Source organism: Podarcis vaucheri (genome assembly GCF_965113315.1).
Source record: "Podarcis vaucheri genome assembly, chromosome: 15".
Taxonomy (NCBI): domain Eukaryota; kingdom Metazoa; phylum Chordata; class Lepidosauria; order Squamata; family Lacertidae; genus Podarcis; species Podarcis vaucheri.
In genome coordinates this window covers 26,927,633-26,954,814 of record NC_138753.1, presented here as the reverse complement: position 1 = coordinate 26,954,814, position 27,182 = coordinate 26,927,633, and the positions used below count along the sequence as shown (strand labels likewise).

Here is a 27,182-nt window from a genome sequence, read left to right as displayed (position 1 = left end):
AAACAATTCTTTGCTCCTCACCCCACCCCCCAAAAAAATTCAATATTTGCCTGATTGCAGGGGAAGGGAGAAATGCACCCATAGTGGGAGCCCCACACTGGGGAAAAAATAGTAACAACAGCCTAAGATAGCTCAACCATCTATAAAATCAAACAATATTGACTCTGTCTGAGAGCAGCCTCTGATCTGTGTTCTTTCTTGCTCTACAAAACAAGAAGATACTTTAACATCACTTGACATGCTGGAGATTGATCCTGGGACATTTGGCATGCCGAGCTTGTACTCGTATGACTGACCTCTGGTCACTCATCCCAAATATGAGAGAACATTTGCATGAGATAAACCCACTTGCCAGAGGGGCTAGTGGTCAGCTTGAGATTCAAAATGGAGTTGCCCTATTTGGGCAAGCTCCTTCCTTCCAACGTTCACTCCATATCTACTTTGAAATTGGAGCTTTTATAATCCAGACCCTATGTGACACAGAGCTGTAGCTCTAGCAGGGTGGGGAGTGGGAATATTTGTTTGTTTGTTTGTTTGTGTTATACCACCTATCCAACTTTGCATTTCACAGCATGTTAACCCCACCCCCACAACAACAAAAATCACAGAATCCCACCCAAAAAGCCCAATGTGAATCAATAAAATCCTAATAATACACAACACTTAAACCAGCTATGGAACATCAGCTAAGCTATTTTCACCAGCACAAAGCCTGCAGAAGCAACTGTAATGCAAGATACGAAAAGAAATCCAGAAATGGTTGGGAGAAGGGAAGAGAGTATTCACTTGGCACCTAAAAGGCATCCATGTACAGTAGGTGCCAGGAAAACCTGTCTGGGGAAGAGTGATCCCAGTCATGAAGAGGAGACTGGATTTAATCTGAAGAGTATTAGCAGGGGCAGCTAACTGGGATAGGGAAGAAGTACAATGGAACCTTGGTTGTCGAACGTAATCCGTTCCAGAAGACTGTTCAACTTCTGAAATGTTCGACAACTGAGGTGCAATTGCCAGTCGGCAAAATCCATTTGACTTCCGAGGCGCATTCAAAACCAAAAGCATTCACTTCCAGGTTGTCAGCATTCGAAAGCCGAAACATTCGACTTCCGAAGCATTCGACAACTGACGTTCCACTGTATAGTAGGGGTTAGTGAAAAAAAGGTACCTATGGCAGAGAAAGTGATACATTTCAAGACATTTAAACCTGGACACTGCAAGAAGAACAAATAATAAATTTATGGATTTTTAGATGTCAGTTCACATTAATCTAGTCTCTTTGATTAGGAAGGCAATTAAGCCAGTTTATGTAGATTTATGTTGCTTCCAAAGACACACAATTATTTTCATTTCAAGCAGTGCACAATAGCCATGGATTCCCTGCTTACAGAATGCACTATAGGGCTGCATCTCATTTGCAGTGGTTTCTGGAAAGAGATTGAAGAGGGGCTTTTGGAATGCTGGCTCTTCATCCAAAAAAGCTGTCCTACAAACATATTCACTTAAATACAGATGTTTGGGTACACATGAACACACACACACACACACACAATACCCCATAACATCTCAAGAATAGCTTTACTAAATCAAGAGTACCTCAAGTGAGCAAGCACTCATTGGGCTATTCCCCCCAAAATAATTTGTGTACTTCTGCAAACCTCTGACATTCCTAAGAAATCCCCATTTTGCTACGTAAAGTTCTACACAAGCAAAATGGCTTCACTATTACTATGTAAGGTGATTCCATGTTTTCCTAAAGCAAATGTAGTCTGCTTTGAATGCATTCTCTGGCCACAATCCAAGAGTTTTAAACACACTTAAGCCTACTAAAATCAGTGTGCTGGGTTTTAGACCCACTGTTTGTTGTTTTACACACACATACACACAATGTGCATAAAGAATTAACAACTCTATGCAACAGAATGATAGATTACTGTTCTGTTTTCCCCCTTACAATTTATTTTTCTTTTTCATTACTCTTACGCCCAATGTATATTGCCTTTCTTATCAGCAGCCAAAATATAATATATAATACATATTTTAACACTAGCTTATAGGGTGCTGAAAATGAATATGCACACTCACATACAAGCAAGCATGGTGTAGCAAAGCTTCTATCATTTTAAGGTAACAGCCAGCCAGGCCAGATGTTTTATATTCACAAGTACACCAGCATTATTCAAAAAAGTGAATTTACAAGTAAAAAGAAGAAGAAATAAGACACTTTACCTGATGAAACAGAAAAATCGTACAACGAAATGTCATTGTGGAAACCATCCCAAGATACATTGTCCACCAAAGATTGCAGCAGGAAAAGGGCAGGGAGGGGAAAGAAAACAGAAATCTGATTAGTCTTTTGTTAACTCTGCCATATCGTTCATTTTACTGTCAAAGGTATGGAGCATCATAACAACTGTCAAACCAGCAAATTCAGTGGTATTTACTTACCATTTTACAGAAATGCCCACAGGCACTTCATAAATAATTTTGGAAAAATATTGCTGCATTGGGTTTTCTTTTTCGTTTTTTAAGGAAATGTAACAGTGTGCCATATGCTTCCTAATTTTGTATTCATTTACAACAGCGAACAACAACAAGCTACCATAATAAGCATCTGCATGGCACAGAAACAAGGAAAATAAGATGCAATAATCTTGAAAGGAAGGAAAGATTGAGAGCTCTGCAGAACCTTCAAAAAGAAAGTATTTGCACATTTAAATCCATCCCAATTTTGATGCTTCAGATTTGTTCTGGACTTCCTACAATGTTCAGGAACATATCCAATATGGAACATAAGAAGCTGCCTTAGCTAAAGGTAAAGGGACCCCTGACCATTAGGTCCAGTTGTGACCGACTCTGGGGTTGCGGCACTCATCTCGCTTTACTGGCCGAGGGAGCCGGTGTACAGCTTCTGGGTCATGTGGCCAGCATAACTAAGCCGCTTCTGGCGAACCAGAGCAGCACACGGAAACGCCGTTTACCTTCCTGCTGGAACGGTACCTACTTGCACTTTGACGTGCTTTCGAACTCCTTATACTGAGCTAAATGGTCCATCTAGCTCAGTATTGACTACATGGAGTGGCCACAGCTCTCCAGGGTTTCAGCCAGGAGTCATTTGCAGCCCTATCTAGAGATGCCAGGAAATGGAACCAGGGGTGTATGGCAGAAGCTCCACCACAGAGTCAAAACCCTTCCTCAGGTGAAGGTCAAGGCTCCCCAGAATTCTTTATTCTGAAACTAACAGAATAACATTACATAAGGCACCTCTCCTCTCCATACCACAAGGAACACAGACAGTAAATGGGTTTATCAGCTTCACCTGCTGTCAAATCCCTTACACCAGGGTTCCCATGCCATTCCAAGGACTCAGATTAGGTAGACTCACAGATCACCTCACTCAGTGCAGTGGGAGTCTTTAGTACCCTGTTCTTTACCATTACAGCTGAGGACATCGCCCTCCGATCAGCCAGACTTGGAGGATTATTCCCCTGTATGCTTTCCTGCTCAACATGCAACTGTGGGATCATCTAAGGAACCCTTTCAGGACTATGGACAGCAACTGGGGGGGGGAGAACCTGAGAAGGTCCTGTCATCCTTCAGAGGACTCTGGTCTTTGAATGAGACAAGATATTCCATAGTTCGACCTGCAGGGCTAAGGTTGATTTATAAGAGGCTCTGGTAATCACTACCAATTTTCCTGTAAGTACCAGCAGAGCAGGAGACCTGCATGAATTTAGGAATGAGTAAACCAGTCAATTTGCTGTCTATGTCACTTTGTTTGTTCACAATCCATTCCATCCCATTTCCACATTCATCTGTGATTCTAAATATTTTTAATCTGTTCAAAAATTCACACTAACCTAAGTATTTAAATTTCTAAACATGTTTTGATAAGTTTTTTTGAGCTGAGAACTTGTGCTGGAACATTCAGAAACTATGAAAATGAATCCACACATAAGCATGGGAGATATAGGGTCAAGTCAGTTCATAACATAATTTGTCACAATCAAATTCCTCAAGCATTCCATCATGAGCTAGATATTATTTTGATTTATTTAATACTTTCACAACCTGCTTTTCCACCCACTTCTACACTTGCAAGGCAGGTAACAGCAATGAAATATAATAAACAATCACATTAAAATAACAAGACACTTAAAGTAATATGACACTCTAAAACACAGCAGGCTCTTTAGGATTTTTTGTGTGTGTGTAATTATTATTTTTTAAAAACCACCCTCACAACTCTATGTTGAAGGCTTAAAATAACTTTTCCATGTGTTTTCTGAATCTTAGAAGGGTGTCAGCAGTGCAATTCTCAAAAGAAAAAAAAGCATTTACTAGTGAGGTGCCAATGCTGAAAAGGCTTTGCCCATGTGCTGAGGCAAGAGGGGCATCTACAGAGCCCTGTGATGCCCTATTCAATGCCCAAAGAGGTTTGTTCATTTGGAACAAGACTTTACCTAAGAAATCTTAGCAAAAGCAACCTAAGACATTCATTGTCAACACCAGTACCTTGAGTAGAGTCTAGAAACAATGTGGCAGCTGGTGCAGCTGTTTCAGTACTCATTTTGAACCATTTTGAAATGTGCAAATGGTCTTCAAGAGCAGCCCGTGCAGAATGCACTGAAGGAGCACAGCCTGGAAATTACTGGAGGCAGGTGGGGGCTGCCCCAAGTTTGCCTCGAGTTGGGCTACCATTGAAACTTCCCGAACAATTACCAACAATGGCCAATTAAAGACTGCTCTGTGTCGTTTGCAAGATCAGTGATCACTGCCTCCTGTAATGAAACAGGGGGACTCCCCTCACACAATGAGGCTCTCTTTCTCCTTATTCATAAGCAGTTTCTGATGGCAGAAACTGGTTGCAGCCTTCCTTCAAGCACATTATCAGCTTCCTTGTGGGTCTAACCATACAGCAGCAAGCAGGGAATTATGCTGCTTTATTTCTCTGAGCAGTAGGAAGTCCAAGGCAAACTTCTTAGCTTGGATCCTCAACAGGAAGGCATATGCAAGCACGTCAGAACCACCTAGTATGGGAACTGAATAACGCCTACAATGAATTTTCAACAGAAATCGAGAGCTTTGGGCTTGGGCAAAACATAAATAAAAAAATACACAATGATGCATCAACAGAATACAAAGAGAAGCTTGGGTGAAAGTAGTGACACTACTCAAAGGAGGGTTCAAAAAGTAATTCATTCAGTCCACTTTTTGCAGCAAACCAACACAACCCACTGCTCCCAAAATTGTTTGTGGACCAGAATTCAACTCCTAGTCAGATCACACACTTCTCTAGATTTTGTAATCCATGTTTGAGTGCACGAAACTTTCACACAAAAATATTTATTTCATGTAAAAAGCTGCATTAAAATTTTGTGGAATTAATATAAAAACTGTACAAAATCTGCAAAAATTTACAGTGGTGCCTCGCAAGACGAAAAGAATTCGTTCCGCGAGTCTTTTCGTCTTGCGATGTTTTTCGTCTTGCGAAGCACGGTCCGTCGCAACTCTTCAAACGCCTTTTTAAAAAAAAGCGCAAGACGTTTGCGTCTTGCGAAGCAAGCCCATAGGGAAATTCGTTTAGCGAAGCAACGCAAAACTGAAAAACCCTTTCGTCTAGCGAGTTTTTCGTCTTGCGAGGCATTCGTCTTGCGGGGCACCACTGTAAATGCAGAATTTTCACGTTTTTTCAAAAACTCTGCACAAAATAGGACAGGACAGATATATGTCTGAGCATTGGCAACAACTGAAAGAGCCATTTTTATTTAACCCATGAAGGTCAAACAAACTGCGCATTAGAATTTGAACAAATGGAAATTATTAGTATTAAAAATTCACTCTGGGGATAGGAACATGGCATCACACCAAGTAATATTGTTTCCATCTGGCTAAGTATTTCCGGGGGGGGGGGGTTAAGGGAGAGAAGATATAAGCTGGTGTTGATGCAAAGATACTGTAAATGGAATAAACGGTCACAATAATTCAACCATATCAGCACATCCAACATGATACACATTTCCACAGGATGAAAGCATTGAACAAAGTTTGCCATTCATCGTCAGTTAAATTTTGCCACTTCAAAATAAACATCCTCTGTTCCTTGCAATAACGATGCAAAAGAAAATGGGTTATCTTAAGCAGCATTCCATTTTTAGCTCTTTAAACTGTTTCAGCAACTAATCCACCAGAGGCACTTGTTGGAAGCAGAAGAAAAATTTCCCATGAGAGTTCTCAAAACGCTGCAACCTCTTTCTAGAATATCACCAGAAGGAGAACCAAAAGTTACTTTGAGTAAGGGCATGGTATGTTCACAGGTGAAATACGCAGCCCAATACTTTTTGAGGCAACTATTCCAATTTCTTACCATTAACAGGCACATTATTATTAAACTGCTGTGCAGAGTGGCTGGGGAAACCCAGCCAGATGGGTGGGATATAAATATTGTTATGGTTATGGTTATTGTTACAATGGAAGAAGCACAAGTCACTTGTTTTTAATCATACCATTCCACTACTCTCAATGTGAGCCCTCTCAACACTACTTTACTGTTAAAAGGGGGGGGGGACCTTCAAAATCCACAACTAGGCTATACCCTGATTGGGACCAACCAAAATGTCACAAAAGGGCAACACACTTCCGTGTTCTCCAGAACTCATCATTACTTATTTGCTTTGATAGTCCCTTAACACAAGACAGTCTCTAGGAACTGACTGTGGGACACACATACAGTAAATGCTACACTACAATGACTGGTGAGGACTTGGCTCCCTTCCACATTTATAATCCATTCAAGACACCCTTTCCATACTTTCTACTTTTCCTTTTATGCACATAATGCTACCATAACAAATCAGACCATTGCTCCATCTAGGCCAATGGTACCTACTCTACCTACTAGCAGCTCTCCAAATCTGAGAGCATGAAGAAGTCTACTTGCTGCTACATTTGACCAGGGAGGCTGGGATGGAAGGAAAGGTAATAAATACTTACCAAAGTGCATTTGCTTTGCACTGGACAATGGTAACTCTGCTGAATTTGCACCTTAGCACACTGCTGTTTTACATAACATATAGTAGCAGAAGCAAACATCTATAAAATCAAACACAGGCTATCATTCCTGTAATTTTCAATCAGAGAGAAAAGAGGATTCTGTTTTGACAATATATGGAATGAGACATACATATTTATTTTTGAAAAGCAGAAAGTTACTGTCTTATTCCCCAAAGTTCAAGAAACACCAGGCGAATCTTTGATGTAGATTATTATTGCTATTTTTAAAAACTATAGACTGCGGTTTTTATTAAATGAATACATTAGATTCAATTTCTATGAAAAACAAAACAAAAGCAAACAAACTACTTGGGTACCAGGAGAAACAACAAAGAAAAGTGATAGGGCATCAGCTGTTCTTTAAACAAAACAAAAAAAAAAGCTCTCTACAAGCTGGGCAACCCAAGCAGACCCAGCACATAAAGAGATTTGAAGCTTGCTGTACGTATTTTAAATGTACATTTTTCTTTGTTGAAATACACCTTTCAAATATTCCTCATTTCTGGATCCCAACTCTGCTTCCCTCCTGTGCAAGTTAATGAGCAATGGTGGTTTCAATTCACTTTCATTAACTGCAGAACTGTATGAAAAAGAGAAACAATTACTTAAGATTTTTATTCTATTCCAGTGGCATGTAGCACGGAATGGTGTTATAATCAAGGGATATGTACGTACAATGTGCTCTGTGGGTGGAAATTTGTTGTGTACTATACCAGTACAGCACTGTCTCGCAAACTAAAGAGGCCCCCAAAGAAGAAAAAACAACCCTCAAGACACAGCTGAGTGGGAAAGCCAGAGTTGATGCTTTGCATACTGAAGCTCCCAGATTTAACCTTCGGCATCCCCAGGAAAAGCTGAAAAAGACTCTGGTCTGAAATCCTGGAGAGACAAATCCAGTCTGGTGATGAAAATGCAGAGATAGATGAGTCAATGGTTTGACTCTGTATAAGACAGCTTCCCAGGTACATCTCAGGATTTGGTGTTCAGTCTAGATGCATCCTGGAAGCCAAACCATGGAAAGCAGATTTTTGGTTTAGCATGATGAACATTTTAAAATTTAAAAAGGGTGAAGAAGATGCTCTGGTTTTCATCCCTTCTTCTATTAAAGAAGTGATATAATTAGAGAACACTGGCTGATTTGCGAATGCCAGGTCAGACATATTCCTTAATGGAGGTCTCTTACTGCTTTATGCCTCTAACCTATGACCCCTCTCCAAACCCTTCATGGTCAAAAGGGCCTATATCTGTCAGACAATTTTCACAGCAGTGCTCCAGCTGATGTCAAACAATTTGATATTCAACAGACAGCCCTAGACACCGTGCAACTGTCACAAGCTCCCTGTCACTTATGCTGAATATAAAACACACAAATCAAGCCGCAGAAGCCTGAATGATCTCAACAATGCCAGACAAAGGGCTTGTTTCCCCTGCAGTACAAGGCTGCTATTCACCAACCCATGGCACCCACAAGCCACAATGTGTTGTTTTTGTTGCTTTGATGTTTTTTGTGGCAGAAGTGACAGCCCCAGTAGGTGCTGCAGAGCATGGATGCTATGAGATGCAGGGCTTGGCGCTGTGAGAAGATTCCCAGTAGGTAAAACAAGCAAGGTGCTCGCTTGAGACTCCTGGTGTTTTATGGTTGAGGACAGAGGTCTTAGATAGCAACTTGATCACCACATAAGGCATAAACATATTCTTCTCTGAACACAGATATTAACCTGCCTGTGTCCCCAAGTCATTGTCAGAGGCCCTTCTCCAAGCTTCCCACCTCTGAAGAGGCAGATCATGACCCATGAAGGCCTTTTCAGCCGTGGTGCATCATCCCTAGATAAGGCAAGAAGCCTTGAGTGGCTTCAACAGAGAACAGAATACAGATGCAGCCATGTAAATAAGGCCACCAAAGTTACTACTGTCCCTCTTCGGCCAGTCCACTCATACACCTACGTGTACGTCCCTCTCACCAATGACTACTAGGTTGGAGCCTAAATACAAGGATGTAGTGAACAGTGGGGTGTATTTTTTAAAAAAGTAAGTAAGTAAATGTAACGTTGTCTTATGTCAATGCAGACCACTGGTACACATGGTCTCATGTGGTCTTTTCTGGCTGCTGGTGGCATCCTAAAGCCTTTCTCTGCCCTATTGCCTGAAATCCTGGGGAAAGAACTTGGAACCTTTTGCTGCAGGGTTCTACCAGCTATGGCTCCCTCTCCATGGATGCAACTTTTTGAGAAGGTCTTACCATTGCATGGACCTAAATCTATCAACCACTGCACTGCTCTTTCACCTTCCCCCACCAGTGACACATACATACACATTATCTGCTGTTTTAGGTAGTCAATGACACCCTAACCTCCATGTTCCCTTCTTGCGCTGGTTTGCCGGTATGGCAGAATACTAGCTAGGAGAATGGGCTAGCTAGGGAATCCCTAGTTCAAATTTTACCATGGTCACAAAGACTTCTGAGCTCCTGGAGAGCTGTTGCCAGTCAAAACAAATTATATTGGGCTAGATAGATAGCAGAACTATATACTTTTTTAGGTTTGAGTAGCCAATAGGGTTCTCTCTAGACTCGACCTTCCATCATCTCTGTTCACTGGCCATGCTAACTGGGGCTGAAGGGAGATTCAGTCCAAAACATCTGGCATTATGTTGTTGTAAGTAGTCATAAGTGAGTTTTCTCAGCCCTCCTCCACACCAGTTTTCTTTCAGTCTACAATGTGGTAGTGATAATAACACTGTCATGCCTTCTGTTATAAAGATCACTGAGATAATGTAAATGTGTTCTGAATGTTTCAAACATGCTACATATCATTACTCAATTGCACATGTTCACATGTGCAGAAATGCAAGAGCTGGGAATGAGCTGTTTGTATCACTAGGCTGTACTTCTGGAATGCTCAAAAGAATACAGCTCTGAGGTAGTAGGAGAGGAGGTGGAGCTAGAGCAATCAGCAATTCATATATATTTAAGTCCTGCACATTATATTTTAGCCTGTATGATACACTTATGAATGATACCAAAATATAACATGCTGCTTTCTTTTTCCAGTAATTCCTAACACTGAGCCATGGAGCCTCACTATGCCTCATAACCAGTGCAACCCCCAAGTGTCTTTGTTGCTCGATTCCTATTTCTATATTGAGTGTCTCATTATCTGTTCCATAGCAAATTCCTCTACAGGAAGCACAACTTCCCACAGAAACCTGGTTAGGTCAAACAAGGGCCTCAACTATGCTAGGGATGTAGACCTCTGCTTGTTACCAATGTGTATATCATGATTTTACATCACACTGAATCTATATGCATCCCAGAACATGACCCAGAAAATGTGGAAATTTGCTTTCTGTGTCACCAGAAGAAAAGGGGGGTGGAACAAAATTGAGCCTGCAATGTTCCAAGGCCGTGATATCAGTATGTCTCTCTCCTCCATATTTTGCCTCCGTAATTAATGTTTGGGTGGAAAGAATGGGCCTCTTGTGTGTTCGGTACATCACGAAGCACAAGCTGTAAGCCAAGTCCTCCACAAAGCTAAGGAAACTGACATTGAGGACAGAAACAATGGCCCAAACAAGGCCTGCCTTTGTGCTCCATAGCCCCCTCTGCCACAATCAGCATTTAACAGCACTGTCCTTAATTGCAAGTTTATGAACTCCATCAAAAGAAAAATCAAGGATTCCTTCTGTTCAGGGTCGATATGCAAAGGAGAGAGTTCAGGCAAAAAATGTTGACGGGAGGAGGGTGGAGAAACAAGTCCCTCTATACACCAGCCTCGCACTGCTGTTTGTTACAAAGTTTCATAGGATGTTCTCGGAGCTGTCCAAGTGGTGACTGTTGTCTAAAGTGTATACTGTACTGCAATCTCCACTCCTACACAGAACAACGCAGCCTGCTGAGACACGCCAGACTATGTAAGGGCACATTTTTAAAACAAAGAAAACAAGCAGCCATTTTGCTGGCCAAAAACAGATACGCAAAAACCACGTAGGATTTCAGATTGCACAACATACGACAGGAGTATCTAAATGTCTTTTCTCAGAAAGGGATAGAAGGGGGGGGGCTGATCCCTTATTTCAGACCTGGTTTTATCTGTGTCCATTTATTGTGTTGTTATTTGTTCCGAGAAAATCCAGGGTGGTTGATGTGGGACTCCCAGAAATCTTCCCTCTAGTCACAAAGTCCATATCTGGTTAGTTGTAAAAATTCAACAGTATCAAGTGTTTCCAGATGATTCAGTGGGCCAAATTTTATTGTAGCAATGCACAATATAGTGAGTTGCACAGGCTTCATTAGACAAGCATCACAAGGGACCAACATGGGATGTAGATGTAGGAACTTGAGGGCTAAGAAGTAAAATGTGTAAGAATGTAAAGGCCCACAGGTAGGACACGAAGACAACTGCCTTCACTAGCTGTTGTTCCCTAGCGCACAGTATCCAGAAAGCCCACTTACCTGAATTTGGGGGAGCAGTGGTTGCAGCTCAGTCATGGCAGATAGGCCTCCCTCCTGCAATATGCGCCAGTAGCAGGGCAGGGAGGAGATTCCCTTCCTCCGCCACTGGTTATACTGATTGCTGGGACTCTCCCACATGTGGAGCAGCCAACTGTGGTGGAATCCAGGGGTGTGACTTGGGGAGTGGGCTAGAGAGGAGACTTTGGTCTCATGGTCTTCTCTCTCATCTGCTCCCTATAGATAAAAACCAGCTGGACGCGAGCCATAGCCTCAGTTCTCCCCTTTATTTGATGTCTGGCAGCTGCCCAGGTGCAAGAGGGTTAGCTTCTGTGTGCCTTGCTATCAAAGTGCTTAAGTCACAGTTTTAGGGGTCAGTGATGAATTTTCCTTTCAGGCCATTTGGCCAGCCTGGAGGCTTTTGCCTGCCCCATAACAAAAGTCACAACTTAATGGTGGATAAGGCATTGTGGTGGCTCCTTAGTTCTAAGTGGGGGTGGGGATGGGGCACACTGCAGTAGCAAGCTATCCCCCTTAAAGGGAGCCTGGGGGAGGAGCTTGGGGTTGACAGACCATAGCCTTCCTGAATGGTGATCATGGGGGTTGCCCAGAACTGATGGACATCATAGGGCGATCCTTAACCGTGGTTAATCCTGCCAATCATCAACAAGCAGGCAGGCTGCTTGGTTACATTATACATGCCCAGTGCCTACACCATAACCACTGACATCTGTAATCAATAAAACTGTGGCCTGTAATCCCATACTACTACTACATCTTAGGGCTCATCCATTCTTACCTTTTGTTCTGCGCTTTCTAGACACAGGTCCACGCTTTCGCAGTCCATGTATCTGCACTTTTTTTTTTTTTTTTTTTTTTTTGCCACGTCACTTTCCCAGGAATACCCAATCTTTACTACTGAACTGGAGCAAACAGCAATTCAGGTTTTCCATGAATGGCTGTTTGCTTTGATCCAGAGTTAAAATGTGAGTTTTTGAGCAGAAAGTGTCGGGGGAGGGGGGTGGAACCCTCTCAGACACAGACCTGGAAAGCCCAGACCTATACCTAGAAATGTGAAGGTAAGTGTGGATAAGCCGTTATCATTACCATATGTATTCTGCCCTCTTCCACCCTGGGTTTCACTGCATCTAGACCCTCTAGCATACAGCTTTTGAACATGGGCACTCCACTTAGGGCTCATCCACACGTCCATTTGCCCCTCTGCTTTCCCCTAGGAAAACCCTAGTGCTGAATTGAAACACATGGCAATCAAGGGTATTGTTGTTTGTTCCAATTTAGTGGTAAAGACCAGGTTTTCTGGGGAAAGCAGTGGGGCAAAGGCAAAACTGCTCAGACCCGTGCCTAGGAAGCATGGGACAAGTCCAAAACAACTCAGACCGATGTTTTCTAGGCATGGGAGAAGTAGAAATGTGGAAGAGCCCTTAGTTTCAACAATTGCTAATAGATATTGATATTCCTCCTCCAGTCCACTTTTAAAATCTTCTAACCTAGTGGCCTTCACTGCTTCGTGTGACAACAAACTCTATTAATTAATTATGAATAAGTACCAGCTGTAGATCTTTTCCCCTTTGGAAACAATCAGGTAGGTGGGTGGTAAGAGGCTGGTTTTAACAAAACCACCGCTGCTAAAAGTAAGGCATTTTCCTTTCCATTTTGGTTTAGAGTTACAGTTATTGGAGACAGTGTAATATGCTGCCTAATGTTGGGCTTTATCAGTAGAACTTGGCTTCAATTTCCACCCAAGACAAGAAACTCAATAGGTAGACTTGGGCAAGTCCTCTCTCTCACCCTAACTACCTTTGGGTAATATGAGCAAATGACACCTCACACAAAATAACAGATGATGTGGTTCTAGCTTTATGTAGTTAGTTCGTGGTTCTTGCCTTCATGGTAAGGATTAACAAATCAGTCCATTTCTAGTAAACATGAGGGTAGAAATTCACAAATTAGTGTGCTAATTTGATTTCATGTGATTTCATATTTCTCAATTCAAAATTCTTTTCTGTCTCATTTCCACATTACTCCACCAATCATTCTTTTAATCCACAAAAAAGTGCATTTGAATACACATATAAATAAGTAAATATACATACACACATTTTAATACATTTTGGGCTGAGACTTACATCAAAATATTTGGGAAGTGTAATACCCAGTGGATCACTAAGTTCCAAGCTGCACAATGGGGGTGGGGGTGTTAGATAAATTGGGGAAAATGTTACCGGGGGACTCAGGATTTGCAAAGATCCGATTTCCCTAAGTATCCCAATCTTATGGCATCTTTAAAAGAAAGAAAGTCCCAGTCACTGAACTGAAAGCACCATCCAGCCTGTTAAAAGCAGTCAATTTCACCTTCACCATATGCCAACCAAAATACAAAAAGTAGTTTCCCTTCTTCCACAAAAACATGGAATTGACAGAATAGAAATACCACATGTTTAAAAAGCCTCACAGTGGGGGGAAAATGTATATAGAAATAAAGTGTTCCTTTAAAATAAATCATCAACAACAACTGAGACTCCTAGCTCATAGAGACTTGCTTGTCATTCAGATGTAAACATCTCAGAATCACTCAGAATTGCCCCCATTCTCAAACCCCACCTTTTGTTCCAAAATGGATACTAGAGAAAGGGATGGAACTAATTACAGCGACATAAAGTGGAAGCATAAGAATGTGCATTGAGCCTGCATTAATGCTACCAATGACGGGCAACTCTGTAAGAATCTGACTGTGTTAACAAACAGGTAAGTTGCTTCTTCAGCTATTTAACTCCCAAACTCATAGACAATACGTAGTGCAGCCACTGTGTGAGCAAGTAGTGTGGTTTACACTCACACCCAAAGGCCAAAAACTCTTCCTTTCTTCCAGGAGGAGCTGTGCACTCAGGACACTGGCCCACAAGTACAAAAGATGTGCTGCTTATTTCACAGCTCTTATTTTTAATGTGACTTAACAATGTAGGTTATTATCACAAGTGATCGTTCTATGATTGACAGGGCCTTAAATAGACTTCCTTGTCTGAAGAGGGTGTTTTCAGCTGGAGATGGTCACTGAAAATGATTTTAAAGAAAAATTGTAAAAAAGGCAAACAATGTTTGCCAAGTAAGGAACTGGCTCCAAATTTCTCTGGAAGTACTTTGTGGGCAGACAGCTGAATAGAGCACTATACAACCAGCAGCCCTGGCATTTAATTATTTCCGGATTTTTTTCCCTCCTTCCCTTCTATTCTTTGGCTGTGTATTACAGTTCTCCTGGCACACACCAAAAAAAGTTCAATAAAGGGAACTGTTTGGCTTTTATTCTTTTATCTCATCCACTTAAATGTGTATCTATGACTCTCCATTTCATAAAACATCCAAACTTGTTACAGGGGGCAGGGCAGGGGGATGTAAAAAAATGGAAGATGGCAAGCAAGAAAGGTTCCCTGCTCGACAAAACACCCAAGTTCATCTTGCAATAGCTTGGGGAAATAAGGACTGAAAATAGCTTTGTGCCACACCAAACCAGGATGTGTTTCCAAGTCTGTCCCAAGTAGTAAATACAAAAATTTCTTAAGAAAACAGAATTACAAGCAGACTAAAGAAACTCTTACATTTTTCTATGCTATTTTTCACTAATATATGCATTTCTGTGCAGTAAAAGTGTATTTAACAGATAACGTACAATGAGAATGTTTGGAAGTCTTTTTTAAAACCTCAACTACTTTTTCTTCTTCTTTATTTTATTTTATTTTATTTATTTATTCTTTTTCTTTTTTCATAAATTGTAGTGTTATGTGTATTGTGAGGTATACAAAGTATCTTTGCTTCAGTTGCCATCATTTTCTTTTTTGTTACAAACAAAAACAGTGTTGTATAAATGTTGTACAAATGTACATTTTTTAAAATAATAAAGATTTAATTAAAAAATGTGTGTGTGTGTGTGTGTGTGTGTGTATGCATTTCTATACATATTTCACCCTAGTACCGTATATACATTTTTGTACATATTACTTTGCTGGAAAACCACACTACAAAATTTGGAGAACGCAAATTCTGAAAGAAGCCTGTGTTTCAGTTTGCATATTATTTGGGAAAGTGCAAATTTGGTAGATTCGCCTTTCAATGTATACTTAGTTTCCAAACCAGAAATTTAAGGATGGAATAAGAAATTGGAGGAAGAGGTGTGCTAGAATCTGAAGTTCCAACTTAACAGCTGTACTTTGGTTTGGCCATTAAGTCCAAAGTGGCTCACCCATTTTCCAAAGCGCTTCCATGGAGCTTTTGGCTACATACAAAAGGCTTTTCAAACCCTGCTGATCAAATTCCAGTTCACCTTAGAGATGACAGAAACTATAGTTTTTCTACACCATTACAGAGGTTACAAACATTGTCTTGCCAACATGGACCAGTCTGTTTGGCTGACAAGACCAGGAAAACTTGAAAATGGTGCAAAGATGACTCAGAAAAGGATGAGACCCTCATTTGTCAAGAATGTCTAAGAACAGCAGGAATGGTCTAGTATATGCAGAACCAGGTAACAGGCTTTACAGGGAAACTGGTTACAGAACACAACAGCCCAGTCCTAGTAGACATGAGTCCAATGTCACTGATGGTTTTAAGCTTGTACCACAATAATTCCAGTTTGTATAAAAAGAAACTGCCATCTTCTGTCAAAAATCTGAAGAACTGACTGTGGGATGTTCTTTTGCTTACACTGAATGATCTAGCAGGTGAAGTGTAATCTGAAAGCAAAAGAATAAAGGTGACAATAATTCATCTCCCCAACCTTGGTCAGACACACGACTTGAGGCTCAGACAAGTACTTAGCGATTTAGAGGGTTTCTTGGTTTTTAAGGTCGCAGGCACAAAGAATTTATCATCTGAAGAAAGTGAGATTTGTGGGATAGAGAGGCAATCGCTTTTATCTGAGCAAAAGCATTAACTGGAGCTTCTTTCAGAGATGCAACTTCGGCCCACCACATTTTTAAATCAATCAGGAGGCTAAGATAGTCAACTCAAGGAAATAACTGAGACCAAAAAAATAGTGGGCTCTGAACTCAACTACCCTCTTCATCAACATTCTTTCCAATTTCCTCAGGAAATTTCCCCCATCAGATACCAACTTTTCAGGACCTCCTCACAGTTCTTCTTAGCCATACCTCTGACAGTTCTATCTTAACGTGGTTGACTTCTAGCTATGAAGAAGCCCAGGCAAAGCTGAAATATGTTTCTGGCTCCATCCCTCAGGGATGCATTTTTGAAGTGGCAGTTGATTTAGGAGTTACAGGCATCATTCCACTAACACACGGGTAGCTGATAAGTCTTTAGCAAAACACAACCAGTAGATGGTCCACCACTCAACTAGACCCTTTGAGCAGACAAAAAGACTCCTTCAACTCTAGTTAGGCTTCCAGAAATTGGGGGGCGGGGGACAGGAAACCCCATAAGTTTGACCAATGAGAGAACATTTGGATGGAAGCCTTTGGAGTGGATCTGAACCTAATGCTGTTATGGGGTTTTATATGGTATACAATCAGCATCATCCTGCTGTGCATTTTGGATTTGAGATATTGCTGCTGGTTTAGTTATTGTCTCATTGAATTTGTTTTGATTCTCAGACTTCATATTATTTTCTCTCTCTCTTTTTCCTTTCTGTTTTGAACTACAACTCCCATCATCCCTCCCCATTGGGCCATAGTGGCTGGGGCTGGTGTGAGTTGGGAATCAAAGGCATTTGGAAGGCACCAGTTTAGGGAAGGTTTTCTAACCACTCCACTCTGGAGGCTATGGACTGTATTACTACAAGATGTAACTGCAGTTAGCCATTAGATTCCAAGCAAGGGATGAATTATTATACTGTGCAACTAAACACAGCACTGAAAGGAAACCATCACCAATCCATGTTCAATCCACTGAGTTCAGTGGATACAAATTGTGGCCTCACATTTGCTTGATGTGCTGTGTTCTTCCCTATGCAGGCAGAGAGCAAAACCAGGAAGTTTCCCAAGCTCTTGGAAAGACACATGGCTGTTGGTGGGTTGCAATGAGTCTCAGGAAACAAGTACAGTGGTACCTCGGTTCCCAAACGCCTCCGTTGTCATACATTTCGGTTCTCAAACGCCGAAAACCCAGAAGTAAATGCTTCCATTTTCAAATGTTTTTTGGAACCCAAATGTGCGACGCGGCTTCTGCTGAGTGCAAGAAGCTCCTACAACCAATGGGAAGACACGCCTTGGTTTTCGAACGTTTCAGAAGCTGAACAGGCTTCCAGAACAGATTCCGTTTGAGAACCGAGGTACCACTGTACAAGACTGTGCTTTAAGTTTGCACTGAACTGTTTCTTCACCAAAGCACCTGAGCAGAGGGAGACAGAATGCATAATCACAACTATTCCCAGGTTCAAGTGTTCCTCAGAATCAGACTTTAAACTTAGTCTGAATGAAGTGCTTCGCACCTCAGTGGGTCACATCTACTTGATGTGAAATGGGCTCTATATTTGTATATTGTTCTTTTAAATTTCTGTAGTGAGTTGTCTTGAATATATTGGTGGAAAGGCAGGCTAGGTATTGATTTTTTTTTTATTACGGTGGTACCTCAGGTTAAGTACTTAATTCGTTCCGGAGGTCCGTTCTTAACTTGAAACTGTTCTTAACCTGAAGCACCACTTTAGCTAATGGGGCCTCCTGCTGCTGCTGCGCCACCAGAGCACGATTTCTGTTCTCATCCTGAAGCAAAGTTCTTAACCCGAGGTACTATTTCTGGGTTAGTGGAGTCTGTAACCTGAAGCGTATGTAACCTGAGGTACCACTGTACTATTCTAGTCCACACATCGCACCTGAGTGTTCCAAGATTATGAGTACCCATTGTACCCCTGTTGCTGGTGAAGGACCCATCAACTGCTATGTCCTCTTTCCCTCCTTTCATCACTGTCAGCCCCGGTTGTGGGGAACACACAACATCTCTGTGGCAGATTGCAGTCAAATACAGCTAGCAAACATAGGGCTAGTTAGTGCATGAAGTGCTTAAGATAATAGATGTGTTCTTCCGAGACTCAGCTAGGTCACGTCCCCTCTTCTCCAATGAGAGTGGCAGTGAAGCCCAATTTATCTTTTGCAGGCTGAGCTACAGCTCCAGTAGGAGCAAGACGATTTATTTCTGTATATTCTCTCAGCTCAAAGTGATGCTTCCTTGTCTTTCAAAACTGTGTCAGCGAAAGGCACACACACACAAATATTCTGAGGAATAAATGTACTCTGAAAGGTTTCGAGTAATGACACCAAAGGCAAGGAGCTTCAGGCCTAGAAACACAACGCTGTCCTGGATTCACCCTTGTCTGTATTCTTCTAGCTCGTGCCATTTTCTTCACAGCTCACAATTCATCAGCTAAGCTCTTTTTGCCCCCCAATGTAGGGTAGACATCCTCTCAGCCAGGGAAGACAATCACCAAAAGATTGGCAGCAGACCAGAACTGCAAGTTCCTGGGAGCAGGATGCACAGCCTTGAATCCCTCAGCACATTGCACCGGCATTTTATAAAGCAAGCCACATTTGTTTTGCTATAGCTTCAAAAAAGAGAGATGTGAAGTGAGTTGGCTCATGCGTTTTAGGAACAAATGTAGGGCTCCGTTCAGGCAAGTGGGGCTGAGATTAAGAAATTTACCTGTGGTGGGATTTCTACTCAAACGGACAATCTTATATCCAGCTGGGAATTAAAAAAACTCTTATCTCTTTTTCCGGAGGGGTAGCCATGCTAGTGTCTGGTAGCAAAAACAATGAGTCCCATGGCACCTTAAAGACTAATATGTTTATTGTGGCATAGGCTTTCATGGACAACAGTCCACTTCATCTGATGCAATAAGTGTTATCCTGAGACACACACAACTGAGGAAGGGGGATGTTGTAAAGAGTGAGATCAGAAGGAAAGAAAATACAGAAAAGTTGGGCTGATAACACAGACATTCTGACACTGGTAAGACAATTAATACACATAGCATGATAAAAATTCATTGTGTGGATTCAATCCGTAAGTGATAGCATTAAACCCCTTGATGAATTGTCATTCAGCAGTTTCACATTGCAGTCTCCCTTTGAACTTCCCTTATCTGAAGATGGCCACCTTACATTCGGCTACGGAGTATCCTGTGAGGTTGAAATGTTTCTTTCTTTCTTTCTCTCTCTCTCTCTCTCTCTCTTTCTTTCTATATATATATCCATTTTCAGCATCATATTTATGTCCACTTATTCTTTTGCACAAGAGACTACCTGTTTGTCCTATGCAGAATGACAGAATATTAGGATTCTGCTTTGCAGGAATAGTCTACCGGGATGCAGAATGAAAGCTGAACACCAATTGGTTGGATTCTCTATTCAGTTTAACTTCCTGATATATTCACGATGCAACCAGAACTCAGATTTGTTCATCAAACTTTCAGTTTGCTATGAAACCACATCTATCATAGTAGACTATCTTAAGACAGAATAATTTAAGAAAGATACATCTCATTTTACAACAGCTCAGTCAATAAAAAGCACTGAAACTTTGGGAATTGGTGTTAGAAGCTTCCCTCCCCCTTTTTTTCCCATTGAGTAGTAAATCAGGTGCAATCTCCAAGTGCCTTTAAAATCGTTTGGAGATATTTTACCTTAAAAGCAACGGGTGGTTGGAGTTGTTTATCATCTATGATATGAAACCTTTGAGAGCTTTATAGACAAAAGCAGATGTGCTTTTTATGGCAACTTTAAAAACAGCAGAACAATATAATGAATCCCAACCCTGCATAAACAGGAGAGAGGAAAGCTAGTCACCAATGAATGCAAAAAAAACCTTCAATTCAAATGTAGTCTTCATTTACACCCCATGATAAATATCAGCTCTTGTCATATTAGCTTGGTCAAAAAAATGCTTCCCATGCAAACGCATTATGAAAATGGGGTCAGACACTGAAGAAAGAAGTTTAATAGTTGGGCACTGCTTTAGCATGGGAAGCAAGGCCCAATTGTGACCAAGGAGTCCAAACAGTCTGTGTGTGACTCTTCATGGACTGTACCAGGAGGTACATTTCAGGCCAGGCATGATCATTTGTTTAATTGTTCTTACCTACAAAAAAACCCCAACCCTCTCCCTGCCAGGAGCGACTCCAGAAAAACAGAGTGAGGAAGCAAAGGGAGGCAAAGACTATTATGGAAACAGTGATTTTGCCATACACATTAAATACAAGTAAACTGTAACCAAAAAATTGATAGGAAATGTTATTGGGGAGCACCCACCCACTAACCCTTGAAGGCATCATTTCTTCCTCTACATAGAAAACTAGACATAATGGAAATTCTAATGTAGCTTCATCTATGTTCATTCTCTATGTGCAAGACTTCCCCCTCCCCTCGCGCCTTGCAGGTCACACATTTAACCATACAACTTGTACTGAATGTCTAGTGGAAAGGGCCCCAAGACACAAAGAGAAGATTTCTGTGCTTCTGTGTTTCATATGTATGTCTTGCAATTCCAAAAATTACAGCTCAAAGAGATTTGCAAAAACAAGATGGCGAGGAGTATAACCATGGAAACAGAATGAACATGTTTCAGAGACAGAGAGGGAGAACTGCATTTCAGATATTACAGAGCTCTTGAATTTACGGCTCTTCATATACAAGCATCCGAGTTCTGCCAGCCTACTTGTCGCAGAAGCAAGCCCCTGAATGAAGGCATGGATGCCGTCTGGCAGAGCTGCCTTTCGACTCCAGCTCTGCCCTCAAAACTAAATCCCTTGTTCCCACAAGGCACAATATGAAACATGAGCCAATTCTCATGGCAGTAGATTATTCTCTCTCGCCTGAATGGCTCCGGCCCTAACCAATCAACTCCCTCTCCCCAGTGACTTGCTATTCCACTCCAGACGCATACAAACCAGGAGCACCTCCAGCGGCTCTTAACGTGGCTGAGACTGTGGGAAGATTCTAAAAGGTAACCACCCCAAGAAAGTTGTTACACCTTGATATGATAAAAGATGCACATCTCTGCACCTGATGCAACACCTTTACAGAATTTAAGCAATACCTGGATGGCACATCATCTGGGAACTCAATAGACACCACCTTGAATTAATGCACGAAAGGCAGGGGATAAAATAAATTCATATGTAAATGTACAGTGGCTTGCAGTCCCAATGCAAAAGCAATATTCAATGTGCTGCAGAGGGACAAGTTTATCTCGCCATCCTGTCTGTCATCTGCTCAAGTACACTGTATTATATTACTTATCCTCAGATGTTACACAAACTGGTTTCACCAATGCAATCCTTTCTGTGTGGGAGACAAAATGTCTAGATTTACTGGTAGTGAGAGGCATGGTGTCTTTATCTGAAGATAGCACATACCCATTATGCCAAGTAGCCAGTGCTTTTTTTCTTTAAAAAAAATTTTTAGGGGTACTCTCATTTTCCTACTCATATTGAAACACTGCCCCTCAATGAGGCCAAACTTAGATTCACAAAATGTTTAGGGGTATGCGTACCACTGCGTCCCCCCCAAAAGGAAAATAAAGCACTGCAAGTAGCCACTAAAAACTACTAAAACTGAACAGAAATTGCCAGATAGCTTAGCCCCAACCAGGGCCAGAGTTAGCACTTGGCATCCTCATGTAGATCCACCTTGCACACATGCCTTGCACCATCTTTTATGGTACAAACTGAAATGCACTGTGCATGAGGTGATGTGCTACAGTGGTTTATCTGTAATGACCCATCCACACACCTCCTTCAATCTACTATACAATTTTATTGAGATTTAAGATGTACCCTCAACATATTAAGAACCAGCAATAACTTCAATTTGCTTTTTTACTCCTGGAGGGGATATGTTTTCTACTTCATTTTGATTTAATTTCATTCCCAACAGCACTATTTATTTATACATTAGCTTTAAGTTCAATGTACTGCAAGATGCAAAAGCTGGTCTCTTAGTTGGTCTCAGGCAGCAAATTGAGGGCATACATAACTGTACCTTTCATCTTCAGTCCCAAGCGAGCATCATTAAAATTTGAATAATTTAGCTAGTGCCCTTCCCCCATTTTTCACTCTTCCTTCTCTACATTAAAAATAAAAACAGCCAAAGGACAAAAGAAACTGAAAATGAAGATTTTTCCAAGATGAAAAAAGGGGTAACTTCTCTAAGATGATACAACCCAGCAATTATGTTGCTTTAAGAACAGTAGTTTGTTCACCCAGAGATATACAGAGATGATAGATAGATAGATAGATAGATAGATAGATAGATAGAACGGAGAAAGAGAAAGAGAGGGAGGGAGGGAGGGAGGAAGAGAGAGAGAGAGAGAGAGAGAGAGAGAGAGAGAGAGTATGGCTTACGTAAGTTCATTAAATAGGATAGACCCAGGAGAGAAGCCACAGACTTCAAAATAACATGCGGGTGATTTTTGTTATCAGCCACCATCTCCTGGGACAATCTTAAATCTTTACCTCATCAGCATGGAGATAATGAACTGCAATTAGGACAATAAATCTTTTTTCCCTACAAAAAAAATTTAAGTTCTCACTAATGACAGAATAACACTCAATAATATACTATCAGTGGGCTTTGTATATTAAGTCTATTTGTTTAATCATCAGATAACTGAATAAACAAATGACAACAGAACTGTTAGAATATCCTAGCAATGAACCTTGGCTGCAGGCAAGAGACTAACAAAGGCCAGGTGCCTGTCATGCTGAAGGAGATGAAGAGGATGGTGATTGGGAGGGAGGAGCCCAGTGGAGAAAAGAGTACAAGTCAGGGAGGTCTCAAATAAGGATGGTTGTTGAAGGAAAGACATTGTGTTTATTTACTAACTTATATAACACTTTCCACAGCAAAAAAGGGATATGTACTAAAATAAAAATCAGATTGATAATAAAACAACACATTTCAAAAATAGGTAAGTATAAATCCACAGAGAACAAAAAAAAAAAAAAATCACACACACACACCAAATAGCAGCAGCATTCCTAACATAGAGATGATGGGCAACCAAATGATACTTACAGATCCCCAGCAGAAATACAGCCAAATGTACAGCTCATGGATAGAGATCCACAGGTCTCAAGAATACTCTGCTTCTTGCAGAGACCAACCTGACTCCTGAACGCTGTGATATCTGCAGCAGGGTCTTCTTCGCTCATATCAGGGCATAGATGGGGAACTTGCTGCCCTCCAGCTGTTATTGGAATCTAATTCTCATGCAGCATGCACATTCCCCAACCAGCATGCAGGGGATGATGGGAGCTGTGGTCCAACAACATCTGGAGGTCCACAGGTTCCTGATCCCTGTTTTAAGCTGTGAGGAGACTTATTGTGGAGTAAATTGTTGTTAGCCGCCCTGAGCCCGGCTTCGGCTGGGGAGGGCGGGATATATATATATATATATATATATATATATATATATAATTATTAAATGCTTCATGGCACTTAGTGAAATGGAGCAGGCTTTTAGAGGAATATTATCATCAAGCAGAGCCAAAACACCTTCTTCGTTTTTGCTGCCCCTGTATCATAGTGCAAATATTTGGGGGTAGAATTTCAGCAAATTTGGGAAGAGGCTGCAAAAAGAAGTGAATGCAGGGGCAAACTTACTGCCAGTGGCAATGGCACTTGAATCTTCATGAAGTCAATCTGAGTAAAAGGTGAGGCTTCCTACCTCACATTAAGGAATCCTAGGAAAGGGGGAGCATGGTGAAAATTCACTGTAGAGACCCCAACTGTTGCAATCACCGCCAGGGCATTAAAAAATCAAGTGGCAGCAGCAAACAAATGTAAGCTGGGGAGCCAATTTTGGGGAACCTTCCCCCTTCTCTCCCTGCAGCCACCTCCCCAACTCTCTGAGAAGTCCAAGTAAGAATACTCAGCTCAGCTTTAGAAGTATTAAAAAAATTATAGTGTGCCCTTCTGGTGCGGATTCATCACTGAGGGTAACCAACAATAAAAATAAAAAGCGTGCAGTGGATTGAAGACAAAAGTCATACAGTAACACACCATAAGGGAAGAGACCAAGCACAATTTAGACACAGCCACATAGAAGGTCCTTTCCATAAGCCAAGCTGCCTCCATATGTGGGACACAAAGAAAGGCCTCTTACCCAGATCTTAGGGTGCTGCGTGGCTGATATGAGAGAAGATAGGCCCTAACGCAGTGGTTTTCAACCAGGGTGACATGTCGCCCTGGGGTGCCTTGAAGGATGGTCAGGGCTACTTCCACAGGCAGCAGCGGCCTCTGTTCCTCTTTCCTTCCCTCCCGCCTCTGATGCTCTCGCACTTCTTTGCCTCCCAAAGGCTTGCACAGGTGTTAGTTGCAGCAGCCCCGGCTACAAGCTCTATAGGTGAATGGTGCCTCTGGAGTTGGCCAGGGGGTGCTGGTTGCCAGGAGCTGAGGTGGCCTTGGAGTAAGCAAGCAAGCGGGCAAGGGAGCCCAGCCAGTCAGACCACCAGCACTTGTTGTTGGGAATGGACAAACAACTGGGAGGCCAGGCAGGCAGGCAGGTGTTGCGCTGGCCTTTTTTGTGCTTGCTGTGTGCAAGGCCTGCTTGGGAGCAGAGTGCCTGGTGCTGAAGGGGGGCCTTTCCGCCATGCTGCCCCGGCAGCGCCAGCTGCTGCCACTGCTGTCTCCCAAGGTAAGGTGCTGATCTCACATTCACCTTTCGTCAGTTTCAGTTGGGCCACTAAGGCTGGAGGCATCCTCTTCCCAGGTGCTTGTGGGACCATGTGGGAAAGCACCTCTCTTTGGGGTAGTGAGGGCAGCTCAGAGACCAGGGGCGGCAGCAGCGGCTGCCCAGGGGACTTCCAAGGAGAGGGGAGAGGAGAGGTGGCTGAGGGAACATTCCACAAGGAAGGGTGTTCAAAAAAGGGTGAGAGGCTGCCTGCTCTGCTGGAAAGGGGTGACATAACTGGGCTCCTGATCCCCACAGGGGTGCCATACAAAGAATGCAGTTGGTCAAGGGAGCCGTGGACTCAAAAAGGTTGAAAACCTCTGCCCTAATGTTTCCTGGATCTAAAAGTCAGAGGCAGTCAAAGGCCAAGAAATGGAAGGGAGCAAAGGAAATGAACTGTAATTTGAGCCTTGTAAGACAAAACTAAGGCCAAAAGACAGAGAGGTGATTTGGTCACTGAGGTCCATTCAGCATTTGGAGCCATGGAAGGCAATAAATCAGGACCATGAGATTGCTTAATGTCCTTCAGGGAGGGGAACTAAAGTTGCAAATATTTTACTTAAACAGCAGCTCCACAAAAGAGTTTGCAGGAGGCAGTATCAAATTCCAACATGGAGCCAGAAAATTTTTCAAATACTGAAGTGACAGGTTAACATTTTTAGGAGCCTTGCCTGAATAAGACTTTTTAAAAGTACACACTGAAATTCTTGGAAGAGTGGACTTGGGAGTACTTAGGATTTTGTCCTGCCTTGACAAGAAAAAACACTGTCTAGTACACAAGGTTTTTTCTCTCTCAGATTTCAAGAAGCGTAGACTGGAATAGTCCTCACACACATTCTATTTTAGAAGCGGCTTCACATCCTCCTGATACTCACTTAGACAATCATCTTAGAAAGGGCCAAGCATCCAAAATAACTGGCGCAGTTAGAGCAGCAAATAAATAGTTATTGTTTTTTTGTAATTAATTGTATTTGTATATTGTTTTACCACCCAAGAGCTCAAAGTGTATACGTCTGTCCTCTCCACTTTAGCCTCACAACAACTCTGTGAGGAAGGTTAGGCTGAGTGACGCTAGTCCGAGGTGGTCCGATGAGATACATGGATGGGTGGTAGATTTCACCAAAACGGCCACAAGTGAGAGGAAAGCATCAGAAGACTTGGGGAAGCCCTGAGGTGTGCAGGTGTACAATAAATTCTTAAGGACCTCCCCCTGCCCCCCTGCCCCCCCAAAAAAAAATCAAAGGGGGAGGGGAGATCCCAAGACAACTCAATGATGAAAGAGAATGCTCAACGGGCACAGGTCATTGACAGTTGGAAACAACACTAGCCACTGCAGCACTCTGAAAACACAACCAACATCTGCCATAGCGCTGTTCTGAATTTGCTCTGCTAAAGAAGCATAGAGCAACACAGGCTGTAAGGGTGGGGGCAGAAAGAGTGAGAGAGAGAGCAAACAAGCTTATACTGGCAGGAGTCGCAATACTCAGCTGTGGAAACAGTGCAACAATAGCAGTGATGTTTAATAACGTTGTCTCTCCTCCCCTTAATTAGCAAGAGATGGGGAGGAAAATAAGCCATGCAAACAGCACAGAAAAAGGACAACTGTCCATGCAAACCGTTTTAAAAGATAAGGTAGCCAGTTAAAAAAATTATCTTCTATTTTCTGCCTTTTGGAAACACAATAAGCCAACCCTTTCAGTTCCTTGCTGAAAACCAAGTCAGCCATTCCAACATTTTGTCAGGGAATTAGGCATACAGAGCCACTTTAAATCAGACAACCCAATGTTTTTATTACATCAACCAGCAACGCTCTAATTCTACAGGGAGAGCTCAGCATTATTATTCATGCTGTTTGCCATCTTCTCTCCACCAAGCTTAAACCTGCCATGTTGTTTCCTCTACATTGCATCACCTTAATTTAAATAATAAATTCCTTGGAGACATCCATTTTATCTTATTTTATTTTTTAATCATACAATTTGTGAAACACACAAGC

At 41.9% G+C, this 27,182-nt stretch overlaps 1 protein-coding gene across 8 annotated transcripts in view; it reads right to left on the bottom strand.

Moving 5' to 3' along the window:
- The window catches only part of NCAM1 (neural cell adhesion molecule 1), a 216,139-nt gene that overhangs the window by 147,871 nt on the left and 41,086 nt on the right, over positions 1–27,182 (bottom strand). The gene's annotated exons all lie outside the window — the stretch shown is intronic.